The following is a 14448-nucleotide window of genomic DNA, read 5'->3' on the forward strand; positions in this document are numbered from 1 at the left end:
TACACCGTTTATTCTTCTGGATTATGTCGCAGAGCACATGTTTTATATTACGTAATATATTTTGCGGTGGAAACGACATTTCATAAGACGAAGACAGGAGAAAGATGTCCACATGTGCACGAGACTATAGTCATTTGTCATGTATAATAGTTTGCGATTTATATATGTTTAGTATGGAAATAACTAACAGATTGCAAATGTGTGCATAAGTGAAAAGGGCGGCTAACAAAAGAGATATAAATAGTTTACCCACTGCAAAGCACGCCACACATAAATGACTCTTAATAGTCTTTGCAAGAGCTAATCTGATCAGAAACTCATTCTATGGAAATTGAATTTGCACATTTAGAGTTTTAGGATTTTGATATATTATTACCGCGTTTATTATTATTTTATTAACTTCCCGTAGGGTAAGTTATTATAATGGGCCGAAAATCGGAATTGAAATTTTTTTTATTTCTCGACGTTTTCAAAGTTTCTGAACATTTTGGCATACTTAAAAAAAAAATGGATGTGTGTGTGTATGTATGTATGTATGTATAGATACAAAGTTTCGCCCACGTTTTTGGGCGTACGGATCAACCGATTTGAATGGTTTAAAAAACATTCGATTCCTATTGATAAGGAGAAGAGCTGATTAGTTTTTGGCAAAGGCAGGTCCAGCAGTTATGGAGATAAGGAGCAAAGAGTGCAGAAAATAGAAATCGAGTTTTTGAGAGAACGGAGCATCCGATTTGAATGATCTAAAAAACATTCAATTAGTAATGATTGGGAGAAGAGGTTGTTAGTTTTTCGCAAAGGCAGGCCCAGCCATTTCGGAGATACAGAGCTAAATGTACAAAAAATGGCAGTTTTCGAGATAACTAAGCGTCCGATTCAATTGATTCAAAGAACTTTCTGCTTATCTTAACAAAATAATTGATTCTGGAAAAAAAAATTTTTGTTTCATTTTTTTTTTTTTTAATTTCTTGTATATCGAAAATAATTCAGATTTTATTTTTAATTCTGACTATAATAACAAATAATTTTGACTCTGCAATTCAGTTTATATAATTCTTATAAATATTAGACAATGTTACAATATTTATATTAATCTATTTGAAAACATTCAATATTCCTCGAACATTTCGTTACGGTACGGGAAGTTCCAGCAATTTGCCTTAAGGGACGATGCCACCCACCCCACTAGTTAATTTTTTAATTACGCAACAAAATCCGTTTTTAAATCATATTGTTTTGTAACATGCCCAGCAAATTGGCTGAGATTGAAAAAAATTGAGTGAGTGGAAAATTTTACAGCTTTGTCATAATTTTGTATGGTACCTACAGGTTCCTATCAAAAACTGTTGTATCTTCAGATTTTAATATTCAATCTCTCTATATTTTTTGCTAAGATTGATCTTTATGCAAACCATTCATGAAATTATATGGATGGTTTACCTTCTGCAATGCATGCAACATATAAATGTTCCTAGTAGGGTTTGTCGGTTTTCAAAAACCGATTTTAAAAACCGTTTTTTTTGGCAAAAATTATGGAATTCGAAAACCGGTTTTTAGTGAAAAAGTCGGTTTTCACTGTATAAATGGAATACGACAAATATAGCCAAATATGAAAGATAGATGAAAGCGTTTTGATATCTTATCATTCTGCAATGGTTTCCAGAAAGGTTTTGTATATATTAATTTAGATTTTTATACGAGTGTATATATTAATTTAAACCAGTGTGACTTCTTCTTGAAGAAGTAACTTCTTTTACTCAAACTTAAAAAAAAATTTAAGTCCTACAAGCCACAAATAAAAGACCAAAAACTTAGAATTATTATATCAGGATTTAAAAACAATTAAGCATGATTCGGTCGCAAGTATGAGAGTATTTTCTATTTCAGGAAAATTTGTGAGTAAACAAAGGACAATCTGAGTAGCAATTCGATAGACCTTCTCAGTTTTTTGAAATCACATTTTATTGAACAAAAAAACAATTAGAATGTTCAAAATTGATTAATTAAAATTGCTTGGAACAGATAATACCCGAGTTTAGCTTAATTGTGTTTAAAACTAAAATTGATATTAACAAGTATGTATTAACATGTATCTATTTTTTTATTTAATGAATGCTTTTTATTTAAAATTGTATTATATTTATTTATTCGAGAACTTTCCTTACGCTATCATAAAAATACTTTCATTCTTATATGTGAAAAAGATGAATAACGAATAATTATTTTCAAAGTTATTTAATCAAGATAAACTATTAATCTTTAGTTCTACTAATTAAAATTAAAATAATTTTGTTTACTATCTATAAAATTGAACAATAAATAAATTCAGTCAAATACTATTCTTACTTACACTAAATTTGCAAATAAATTAACGAAATATTCGAGCAAAAATTTATTTTCTATATAAAATTCGAAAACCGGCTAAAACCGTTTTTTTTAGTAAAATTAAAATTCGAAAACCGATTTTTTGAAATGTCGGTTTTTGTATTATAAACCCTAGTTCGTAGTATATCTTAATACTGATAGCAAGTGTCTGATTTTATTTAAATTGAATTGACACATTTCGAATTTGAGATTTTTACATTGAAGTATTCTTTATATATTGGAATTTAAATACTTATTTTTGAATTATTCTGGGGAATACCTAAAATTAATTATATCTAAAATAATGTTAAATATATAATATTTGATTGAAACTAAATAGATGTTTATATGTAGAAGGTAATTTATGTATTTTTATTTATTTTCAGGTAAGTTTATTTGGAAATCTAACTTTGATTCTGTTCTCGTGAATAAAGGTTAAAGGTAATATATGAAATCAGTTGTATTTACTAATGTATATATATATATATATATATATATATATATATATATATATCCATTAATACTTCACAAAAATCTCTTCATTTATCTTGTACCACTACAGACGACACATATATTCTATTTTCTTAGTTTTAACATTTTCTTCTGTGACTTCTGTGACATGTGACAAAAGTTGTCCAAGCTTTTTTTTCAGTCAAGAAACAAACCAAGCTTTAGCAAAGAAACTTTTCAGAAAGTCTGAAAAGTTTTCTCACTCATGAATCATGAACGTTACTTTGTATATATATATATATATATATATATATATATATATATTTATATTTATATTTATATTTCCCAATATAACATTTGTTACAATCATCGCAATGCATCTCTTACACTCAACAATTTTATTCGCCTCCATTAATCCATTAATTTTAGTATCGACAAAGTAATAAATTATGAAATGCAATGAATATAATGTATGTCTTATAAAATATAATGACAATTTTATTAATTTGTAAAATGAATAGTTTCGCAAATGTCGCATTGCAGTGTTTAATAAAATAATCAATTTGAAAATGTAATTCATTCAGTTTTTATATGGAGACAAGTCACGCGATACAAATAGAAAGTTTCGATGGAAAAATATGAAAAATAGACGGTTTTATATGAAATTGAATGTAGTATTTTATATATATATATATATATATATATATATATATATATAAACTGAATTTTGTTCGACATTCTTGATATGTTTATTTGCTGTTAAATAGTCGAAATAAAAATCTATAAGTAATTATTTACTCATTATGTACATTTAGACACTTTTTATGTGTCATCATTCAGCATGTTTAATAAATTTTAAAAGAATATTTTACAAAGTTTAAGAAAACTAAAATATTACCAGAAAATATAATACACAATTTTTAAAGTTATTTTTAAACAAATTAGTTTTCATCTAGAATTGTATATTAGTAGTATATTTCTATTTTTATATATATACTAGTATATTTCTATTTCACAAACTTAACATATTATCCATACAAATAAAATAGATATAAAATTTTGCTTAATCTAGTGATGGATCGCACGTAGAACCGAAACGTTATGACAAACGTATTAATGATTTGGTATAAATGAAAATGTTATACTTTATTTAAAAAAAATATTAGCACTGTTATTGGTTACATAATTATTTCTAATGTCCTAAAAAAGTTTGTTTTTGCTAGAAAATTTGATTTAGTAATTTTATTTATATTTTCTCAATGTTTCAGAATTCTGAATTGTTTTATGTCAAAATTAGAAAAAATAATTTTATATTTTTGTAGTATATTTTAATACTTGAAATTATTTTTACATATTTATTTTTATTATGCAAACTGAAACAAATACATTTATTACTTAATTATTAATATTAACTAAACGAATCCAAATTAATTTTCTTTAAGGAAACTATGTGATGTTTCATAAGTATAATATACATATATATTATATATATACTTAATAAATTTGCTAAATTAACCTAATTATTTTATATATATTATATATATATATATATATATATATATATATATATACTTTTTATATAACAAAACATTTTTATATTTAGATTTTTATAATAACAAAAATTAAAATAAAATAAGAAAATTGTTATAGCAAAAACAAAGTCTAAAAATAAAACAAACAAAATAAATAATAAATAAATAAAAATCACAAACTAAAAAAATACATAAAATAATAATATATGTACAAATAAAAATAAATAAATAAAAATATAAAAAAAATAAAAAAATAATTACGATAACAAAAATTACAATAAATATAAACTTAGGTTTTATAAAAATTTAAAAATATTTTTGGGAACAATGCTTGAATACTTACAGTATAAATTAGTTAAAATAAACAATAACAAAATAACAATTAATTAAAAGATATATATATGATAAATTTATAGCAAATGGAAATTATTACTCATTATTATTAAAACTAATTATACTTAAAAACAAAATTTTGAGACTAAATTTGAAATATTAAAAATATAAATTATTTTAAAACAAAATTCGAAAAATAATATCCAGAAAACGCAATAATTTTTTAAATCAAATAAAAATTATAAATAACAAAAAGTACACGTAATTTTATAACAAATAAAAACTAAAAGTTAATTTTGATACTTATAAAAATTAAAAAAATATTAATTTTGAGATATGAATTATTTCGATTAAAATTTAAAATTAAAGTCATAAAGAATTTATAGAAAATAATGAAAAAATAGAAAACACTAAATAATTAAAAAAAAGTTTAAAAGATATTAAAAATTTTAAGTAAAACAATTAAACTAGTAAATATTTAAAAAAAATACTGAGTCGTTATTCAAAATGTTCAAAAAAATTAATAAATTTGTTTAAACATTTAAAAAAAAACACAAAATGCATTTACAAAATTAATAAAACTAATTGCAAGAACAGCCTAATTTTAAAATCTATAAAAATTACATTTAATTACAAAAAATATATATTTTTTGTACTCAAATGTAATTTTTTGTAATTGCATATGTAATTTTGATTTGGACTTAAAAAATATGTAATTTTGGAAACTAATACAAATTCAAAAATATATATATATCAAAATTTTTTTAAAAAAATATGAATATATTTTTTAAAACACGTATTGAAATCCGAACTTAAATGTAGTAAATATTATTTTGACCAGTTAATTGTGTTTGACGTATATACAAGTCATGGCAAAATATTGTGTATTGACGAATGACAGTGATAATTTAAATTGGAATTTTTAAGAAAACCAAAATATATTATAAAATATTAAGTTGTTTAGAATATTTTGTGGTAATGAATTAGGATTTAAAATTTAGCTATTTAAAAAACTTTTTCAAAATAGTTATTCTTTTCTTATTTTTTATCTGATACCAATAGCAAATTTTTCTTTCGTTGACGTATATACACGTCTTAACGTGGATAATTCTTACTCGTCAAACTATTTAGCACTTGCAGTTTTGTAAAATAAACTCTTATATTTTTATCTAACATTTTACCAATAGCAACTTACTTTATTGTTAACGTATATACACGTCATGAGGTGTATATTTGTTAATCGTCATACTTTACGCACTTGCAATTATGTAATACTATTTTTATCTAATATTTTACAAATAGCAACTTACTTTGTCGTTGAAAAAAAGACTCAAACTTTTATATTGTTATCTAATAATTGTAAAATTAACGTTCGTAAATTAACTATTGTAAAATAAACTCTTATATTTTTGTCTGATATTTTACCAATAGCAACTTTTTCTGTCGTTATGCTTGTTTATTTGTAGTGAAAATGTGAAAATGTCTATCTATTTGCTGTGCGATCAGGCGTATTTTACATATAAACAAAGCAAGGGAGAATGTTATGATAAGTGCATCATCGAAGATTTTGTTATCATAAAATGCTTCCTTGCTTATTTATATGTAAAATACGCCTGATCGCAGAGTAAATTTAGGGTACGCCGAATAACTTTTTTTTTAAAAAACTACTGAATATTTCCTCCAGTTTCTTTTTTTATTTGAAAGTACAATCCTTTCAGTTAAGAATGAAATTAATTTAGCTAATAATGATTATAATAATTTCATTCAAAAATGAAAAAAAAGCCTCGGTTGACCGTTGAAAAAATAATGAAAATGAAAAATGTTAGATGGCATACCCTATATATAGACATTTTCATAGTATTAAAAGTAAAACTTTAGGCAAAATTGCTCAAAAAATAATCATATCTACCTTATCCTTTTCCCTCCGTCGTCAATTTTTCCCTTAAGGTATACAAGGCAAATTCGGCTTATACACTTTAGGAGGAGCCTCATTTTTCCTCTGAGGCCTCAAATCATCGGCAACTTCTTGCCACTTTTCAAAAGTGTATTGGGGTTGACAAGGGGCTCCTTGACCCTGGAAAGTATACATCGGCCCTGGACGCTCCTGAAGCCTCTTTGTTTGGGGCAACATATCTCCACGGGAATCGTAGTGCAATTTTATAAAATTGGGGTCTGAACGGGGCAGGATTGGCTTTTGGGGCTTTATTAAATGCCTAGAAAAAAATAATACTGTCAAAAATAATATATATATAAGAGGATCGCTTTATGTGGGAACACTTATAACTCACGAACGGCTGAACCGATTTAGATGAAAATTGGCAGGGAGGTAGTTTAGAGCCAGGAGAAACATATGAAATACTTTTGATCCCGTTTTTCATTCTTATTCAGAATTAATTATTTATAAACTATCCATGTAGTTTATTCAATCTATGATACTATCAATGATTTCATCCATGACATTTACATTCGATTGTCAACTGTCATTCGGTGTTTCTGTTTTGATATAAATATGCAGTTGTTATTATTATGAATTATTATGCATTTTTTAATCACCACTATTTGAACATTATTACGTGAATAATATAAATTTTTTAATAACCACGGAAAATTATTACGAAGTGGCAAGTAAATTAATTTTTAATAATAGCAAGCGATGCCAGATGGACAATGGAGAAATTTATTGCTTGGCAATGGGAATGTAATCATTTATATACTTAGGCATTATAATTGAAAGTACTCGACTACCTTATGTTAAATATAGTGATAGAATATTAGTTTTGGTTCTCTCTCTCTCTCTCTCTCTATATATATATATATATATATATATATTAATATATATATATATATATATATATATATGTATATATACATATATATATACTAGATGACTCGACAAACGTTGTCCTGTACCCACATCTACGTTTTTTTAATATCCTATACTAATATTTATACCGTTCAGTTAAAAATAATCCTTATTGGTTTTCGAATTAATATTTACACCAATATATGAGTGATGTTAAATGTAGAACTGCTTCAAATCAAATGATGATTCTCAATTCCCACAGTTAACACTTTAATTATTCCTTTAACAAATATTAAAATATGTTCAATAAAATTGTGTATTAAAAATTATACACTGCAATTAATAGAACAAATTTATTTCCAATAGCTCAATTTATTTTAATGCCAAGAGTTATCCAATAATTTTAGTCATACCTGTAGATATGGACGTATAAATGAATGATTTTTTGTTTATTCACGACTAAAAAATTGATTTTCCAAATTTATCACACGAAAAATCGTCTGCCTTTGTGATTTATAGCATAAGATATACATATTGGAAATTGAAGTCTTTTGAAAGGTATAACATATTCAGAAAGAATTAATATATAGCATTCGCGGTATAGGTGCAATATCACCTTAAATTTTTCTACCCAAAATAATTGCTTCAAAAATGTTCTTGCCTATAATTTTTATAATTACGTACCATATTTTAACTGGCTTTTAGTTATTTCAATATCTAAATTACATTTTTCTCATAAATAATTCAATATACATTATTACTTAAGTTCATATTTGAAGTGAATTAATTTGTCAAACCCTGTTCACATGTGCTCTATTCAACCTACGATCAACAAAATTATTGCAGTAAATAGAGAGGAAAAAAGCGTGTGCTCTGCGAATTTTTTTTACTATGCTCCAATTTACTTGATATTTTGGAAATAGGCTAATCTTTATCTTAAGTTCAGAAGTGAAAACAATTTGCACTCCTTCACCATCGCCGGCATTAATTGGATTATAACTCTTTTAATTCTGATTTTATCAAAACTTGGAATATACTATTTTAAAGGTAATTAAATGACCTACAACTTTCTCTACCATAAATTTTACCGTAACTTCTCTTATTTTCAAACGGCAAAGGATTAAAGGGCTTGAAAGACACTTTGGTTTACAGCCGCGCACTCTTTAAACAATTATAACTCTATCAATATTTGTGTAACAAAAAAATAATGAAAAGCAATAATTAGTCAGAAAAAAACCCTTGAATTTCAGATGTATAATAATGAGACATTGGTGGTTATATTAATGGATTTTTTTTCATGGAATCCATCGAGATTTCTTAAACCAAGTTAATTCTAGATGGAATACGATTATTTTTAATTTCGGTGGAAATGGCACTTATAAACTATTTGATTCAAATGAAAAAGAAAACATGGTATGCGTTTTTTATTTGCATGATAGCTCACTCATTTTACATGCAGAAATACTCATTTTAAAGCTTATTTTGAGAACTATAAAACGCCATTTTCATATCTGGCCTGATATTGTTCCTAGGACACTATAAAACAGTGATTTATTAAGATATTAATGCATATAATTTTGGTCATTACATTATTTTTGTTAAAATGTATATTTTTAGAAATATTTGCGAAAAACGATGAAAAACGCAAAAAAAACAAATTTTCAATAGCCAGTAACTTGAAAAGTAATTTCTTTTTTGAAAAACATTATTAAACATTTTTCTCTTCTAATTAGTTCTTTTATCGATATCCGACGTTATTTTGAAAGAGATACAATTGCACCACTGAAAAGGGATGTCATCCCTTCGGGAAGTGGCAAAGGAGTCTAAATTATTTTCACTTTTAAACTTGAGAGTAAGACGAACCTAATTCCAAAACTTCATGCAAATTGGAGCACATTAAAAATATTCAGACCCAAAATGCTCCATTGTCTTGAGTAAATATTTCGTATCCAATGCCAAACACATGAATTTTTGACATGAAACTTCTAAATAATTGTTTGAATAAGTAAATTTTGTATCGTGATTTAGTAAAGTAAGGCAAAACACGACTGTATTTAAAAGTTAAAAAATAGTAATCTTGTAAAGTGAATTATAGGCTAAGTTTGATGTGCGATCACTGACAGACGCATGCACAGACTGCATCACTTGTCAGAAGCATGTTGACTCTATTTTATTATATTATTTTAATTCTTGGCACATCTTGGTTGCTTTTCGGCAATAATAATGTAGACATTACATTTTCCTTATTTATAATCATGAATTTTTTATATTTTAATATTGCCTTAGCCTATAAGTGAATAGATTTGTTTGGCAAATGACATTCTTCATTTGTTTTTAATGCCAAACTATGCCTTAAATATTTTCAAGGTCAAACAATGATAAGCGGTTTTTTTTTGTAATTTTTTTTATTTATTTCTACAATCTAACTATATTTCTATGAATCTAAAAATTCTAGAAATTTCCCGAACAAATTTCAGGAAGATGCATGAAAATCCGAATTATAGTTTAGGAGGATTAATCATTCATACATGGTTACAGAAGAATTTTATATATAAGATACATATATATATACATATTCATACATATATATATATATATATGTATATATATATATATATATATATATATATATATCTTATACCCTTACCTGTTGTGGAGTTCGACATGCCAAGGAAATCTAGGGTCTTTAGAGTGCTCCATCAAATCAGGAACTGCGTACTCTAATTTTTGTCTCAGGTTCGGTTTGTGGAATGGGTTCATGTGTTTGGGGAAACAATCAGATTGAATTTTACCATCTTCGTCTACATATTGGCCACAAGGGCCCCCATTGCCTGGTGATACCTCATTTGCCTTATCTTCAGATGTAGGGCCTTCAGAAGTTTCATCACCAGAAGGTTCACCAGTTGTAGGTTCCTCTTCTGGAGGAGGTTCTTCTCCTTCTTCTTGTTGGAAACTTACTTGAATAATCTGAAAAACATAAAAAACATAAAAATATAAAAAACATAAAAAACTTGGTTACTACTTTCAGGTGCTTCAAAATTTCAAAAATTTTCTATTACTACCATGAATACTAATAAGAATATGCACAAGTCTCTGAATAGCAAAGCCATCTCGAACGAATTTAATTTTTTGACTATGGAATTCGATCGATTGCAATGATTTATATAGCTTCCAATATTTAATTAATCATATCTATTACGTCATTTTAATTAGTGTTAATGGTTGTTGTTTCTTGTCAACTGTATATTGTTTTGAAATTAGTCACTTGGATAAAATCGTGTTTACAAATGTGTTGTGTAATGCGTACGAATCGGATCAGAAACATTATTTCGGTATAAAAATTAATATTTATAATATTTTTAAACAATTTTGAGTATTCCAAAGTTATTATTTTGGATCTTAATTCAAATAACGTAAATAAAATAATAACATTACCTAGAACATGTTCTACAAAAATATTATTTGCGAAAAATGAGTGCCATAAAGTCAAAACGTGTATTTTCATAGTAACATTTCAAAATGGTTGATATTTTGAGTTTCGAATAATGTTTTTGTGTTTAAATAAAATTACTTATTATAATCAAATAATTTTTACCTAAAACATCCTATTAAATTTAATTGAACATCATCTGTCGAAACCAATTAACATTTGACGTATGAGCCGCCCTCCACTGTTCTATTTAAATTACGCTACTACAAAAATTTTAAATTAAAAATGTAAAGTTTCTATGTGGTTTTGGAAAAAACTCTCACCTTTCCCACAACCTCTGCATTACCACGAATATTTCAAGACAAAAAGTGGCCAAATCGGTAAAGCCGTTTTAGAGCCTAAAAAAAGTTGATAAAAAGTTGATGCTCGCTTGATAACGTTTTTGTGTATAAATAAAACTACAAACACAACTACTCATTACAATCAAATAATATTAATCTAAAACATCCTATTAAATGCAATAAACATCTGTCAAAACCATTTGACATTTGACGTATGAGCCGCTGTCCATTGTTTTATTAAAATTACGTTTCTACAAAAAATTTAAATTAAAAATGTAAAGTTTCTACGCGATTTTAAAATAATTTCTCACCTTTCCCACAACCTCTGGATTAAAACAAATATTTCAAGACAAAAAGTGGCCAAATCGGTTCAGCCGTTTTCGAGCCTTCGCATACCAAACATAATATCGAGCTCTATTTTTATACATAAGATTTATATTGAAAATGTAAAGTTTTTACGCGGTTTTAAAATAATTTTCCACCTTTTCCACAATTTCTGCCTTTGCACGAATATTTCAAGACTAAAAGTGGCCAAAGCGGTTCAGCCGTTTCCGAGCCTTAGCATACCAAACATTATATAAAACTCTATTTTTATATATAAGATATATAAATTCTATCTAGGATAATATTCCCTCTCTCAATGGAGTGTATAGTAATGTGGTGCTTTTAAAGTAATGAAAACCATTTGACATTTGACGTATGAGCCGCTGTACATTGTTCTATTTAAATAACGCTTCTACAAAAATTTTAAATTAAAAAAGTAAAGTTTCTACGCGATTTTGGAAATAACTCTCACCTTTTCCACAACCTCTGAATTTGCACAAATTTTTCAAGACTAGAAGTGGCCAAATCGGTTCAGCCGTTTTAGAGCCTATGAAAAAGTTGATAAAAAGTTGATGCTCGCTTAATAACGTTTTTGTGTATGAATAAAACTACAAACAAAACTACTTACTATAATTAAATAATATTTATCTAAAACATCCTATTAAATGTAATTGAACATCATCTGTCAAAACCATTTGACATTTGACGTATGAGCCGCCGTACATTGTTTTATTAAAATTACGCTTCTACAAAAATTTTAAATTAACAAATGTAAAGTTTCTACGCGATTTTGAAATAATTTCTCATCTTTCCCGCAACCTTTGGATTAAAACGAATATTTCAAGACAAAAAGTGGCCAAATCGGTTCAGCCGTTTTCGAACCTTAGCATACCAAACATAATATCGAGCTCCATTTTTATATATAAATTCTATCTAGAATAATATTCCCTCTCTCAATGAAATGTACAGTAATGTGGTGCTCTTAAAGTAATAAAAACCATTTGACATTTGACGTATGAGACCCGTTCATTGTTTTATTAAAATTACGCTTCTACAAAAAATTTAAATTATAAATGTAAAGTTTGTACCCGGTTTTGAAATAATTTTTCACCTTTTCCACAACCTCTGCATGTACACGAATTTTTCAAGACTAAAAGTGGCCAAATCGGTTCAGCTGTTTTCGAGCCTTAGCATACCAAACATAATATCGAGCTTCATTTTTATATATGATTTATATTTACAATGTGAAGTTTCTAGGCGATTTTGAAATAATATCTTACCTTCACCACAACCTCTGCATCAACGCGAATTTTTCAAGACTAAAAGTGGCCAAATCGGTTCAGCCGTGTTAGAGCCTTAGCATACCAAACATAATATCGAGCTCTATTTTTATATATACCATATATAAATTCTATCTAGGATACAAATATTTATTCTCTCAATGGAATGTACAGTAATGTGGTGCTCTTAAAGTAATGAAAACCATTTGACACTTGACGTATGAGCCGCTGTCCATTGTTTTATTGAAATTACGCTTCTACAAAAATTTTAAATTAAAAATGTAAAGTTTCTGCGCGGTTTTGGAAAAAACTCTCACCTTTGCCACAACCTGTGGGTTAACAGGAATTTTTCAAGACTAAAAGTGGCCAAATCGGTTCAGCCGTTCTAGAGCCTTTGCATACCAAACATAATACCGAGCTCAATTTTTATATATAAGATATATAATTTATATCTAGGATAATATTTCCTCTCTCAATGGAGTGTACAGTAATGTGGTGCTCTTGAAGTAATAAAAACCATTTGACATTTGACGTATGAGCCGCCGTGCATTGTTTTATTAAAATTACGCTTTTACAAATATTTTCAAATTAAAATCGTAAAGTTTCTACAAGGTTTTGGAAATAACTTTCACCTTTGCCACAACCTCTGCATGAACACGAACTTTTCAAGACTAAAAGTGGCCAAATCGGTTCAGCCGTTCTTGTCGTTTTCTCTCATTTATATATAAGATACATATATAAATTCTATCTAGGATAAAAATATTTTTCTCTCAATGGAGTGTACAGTAATGTGGTGCTCTTAAAGTAATTGCCTGTATCAAACAAAAAATATTGCTTCCTGCGGCGAAACCTCCATACACATCAAGAACTTTAATGCCTCCAAAAAAAAGCATATAAGTGCAACATAATCGTAAAAAAATATTTTATATACACGCCCTTTATAAATTCACATCTGAATAGAAAGACAGATTTACGAATATATATAGGGTGGTCCTTAATATGGACTTTTCGAATTTGTTTGCTGCCAGGGCCTCAAATGCTTAGAAATTGATACAAAAACATTCTCTGAAAGTTTGAGCTCTTAATATTAACATTTAGATAATCCGCAATTCAATTGAAAGTTTCGTATATTCGTTATTAACATATATCATTAAGTATATTCTTGGGCCATCTGTGATAGAAATTAATTGATCAAGATTAAATTATGATTTTTTTCTTAATATAACAATGTTAGTGACAAGATTTTGGATACAGAAAAATACATTGTTTAAAAGCCTATACATTTGTTGAGTTTGTGATATGATATTAGTATAGTACTCGTTGAGACCTTTCATTTGATACCCCACATGCCATATTTGACGAGACTTGTGGTTTGGCAACCCATTGGTCAACTTTTTATTATATCTTGTAACTCTTGAACCGTACGTCTTAATATTTGGCAAATTTGTGCTAAATTTTATTGTATATGATACTGTCTTATGTAGAAACCTTTCACCAAGTCGATATACTTGCAAATTTGCAAAAAATGATATTAGATATCGAATAAATGCTTTGTACGGAACTCTATTGCTTTATTCTAGTTTTTATTATA

This window comes from Ctenocephalides felis, unplaced genomic scaffold (genome assembly GCF_003426905.1).
Source record: "Ctenocephalides felis isolate EL2017-DRISC unplaced genomic scaffold, ASM342690v1 CF-g0.4_SCAFFOLD_01170, whole genome shotgun sequence".
Classification (NCBI taxonomy): Eukaryota; Metazoa; Arthropoda; class Insecta; order Siphonaptera; family Pulicidae; genus Ctenocephalides; species Ctenocephalides felis.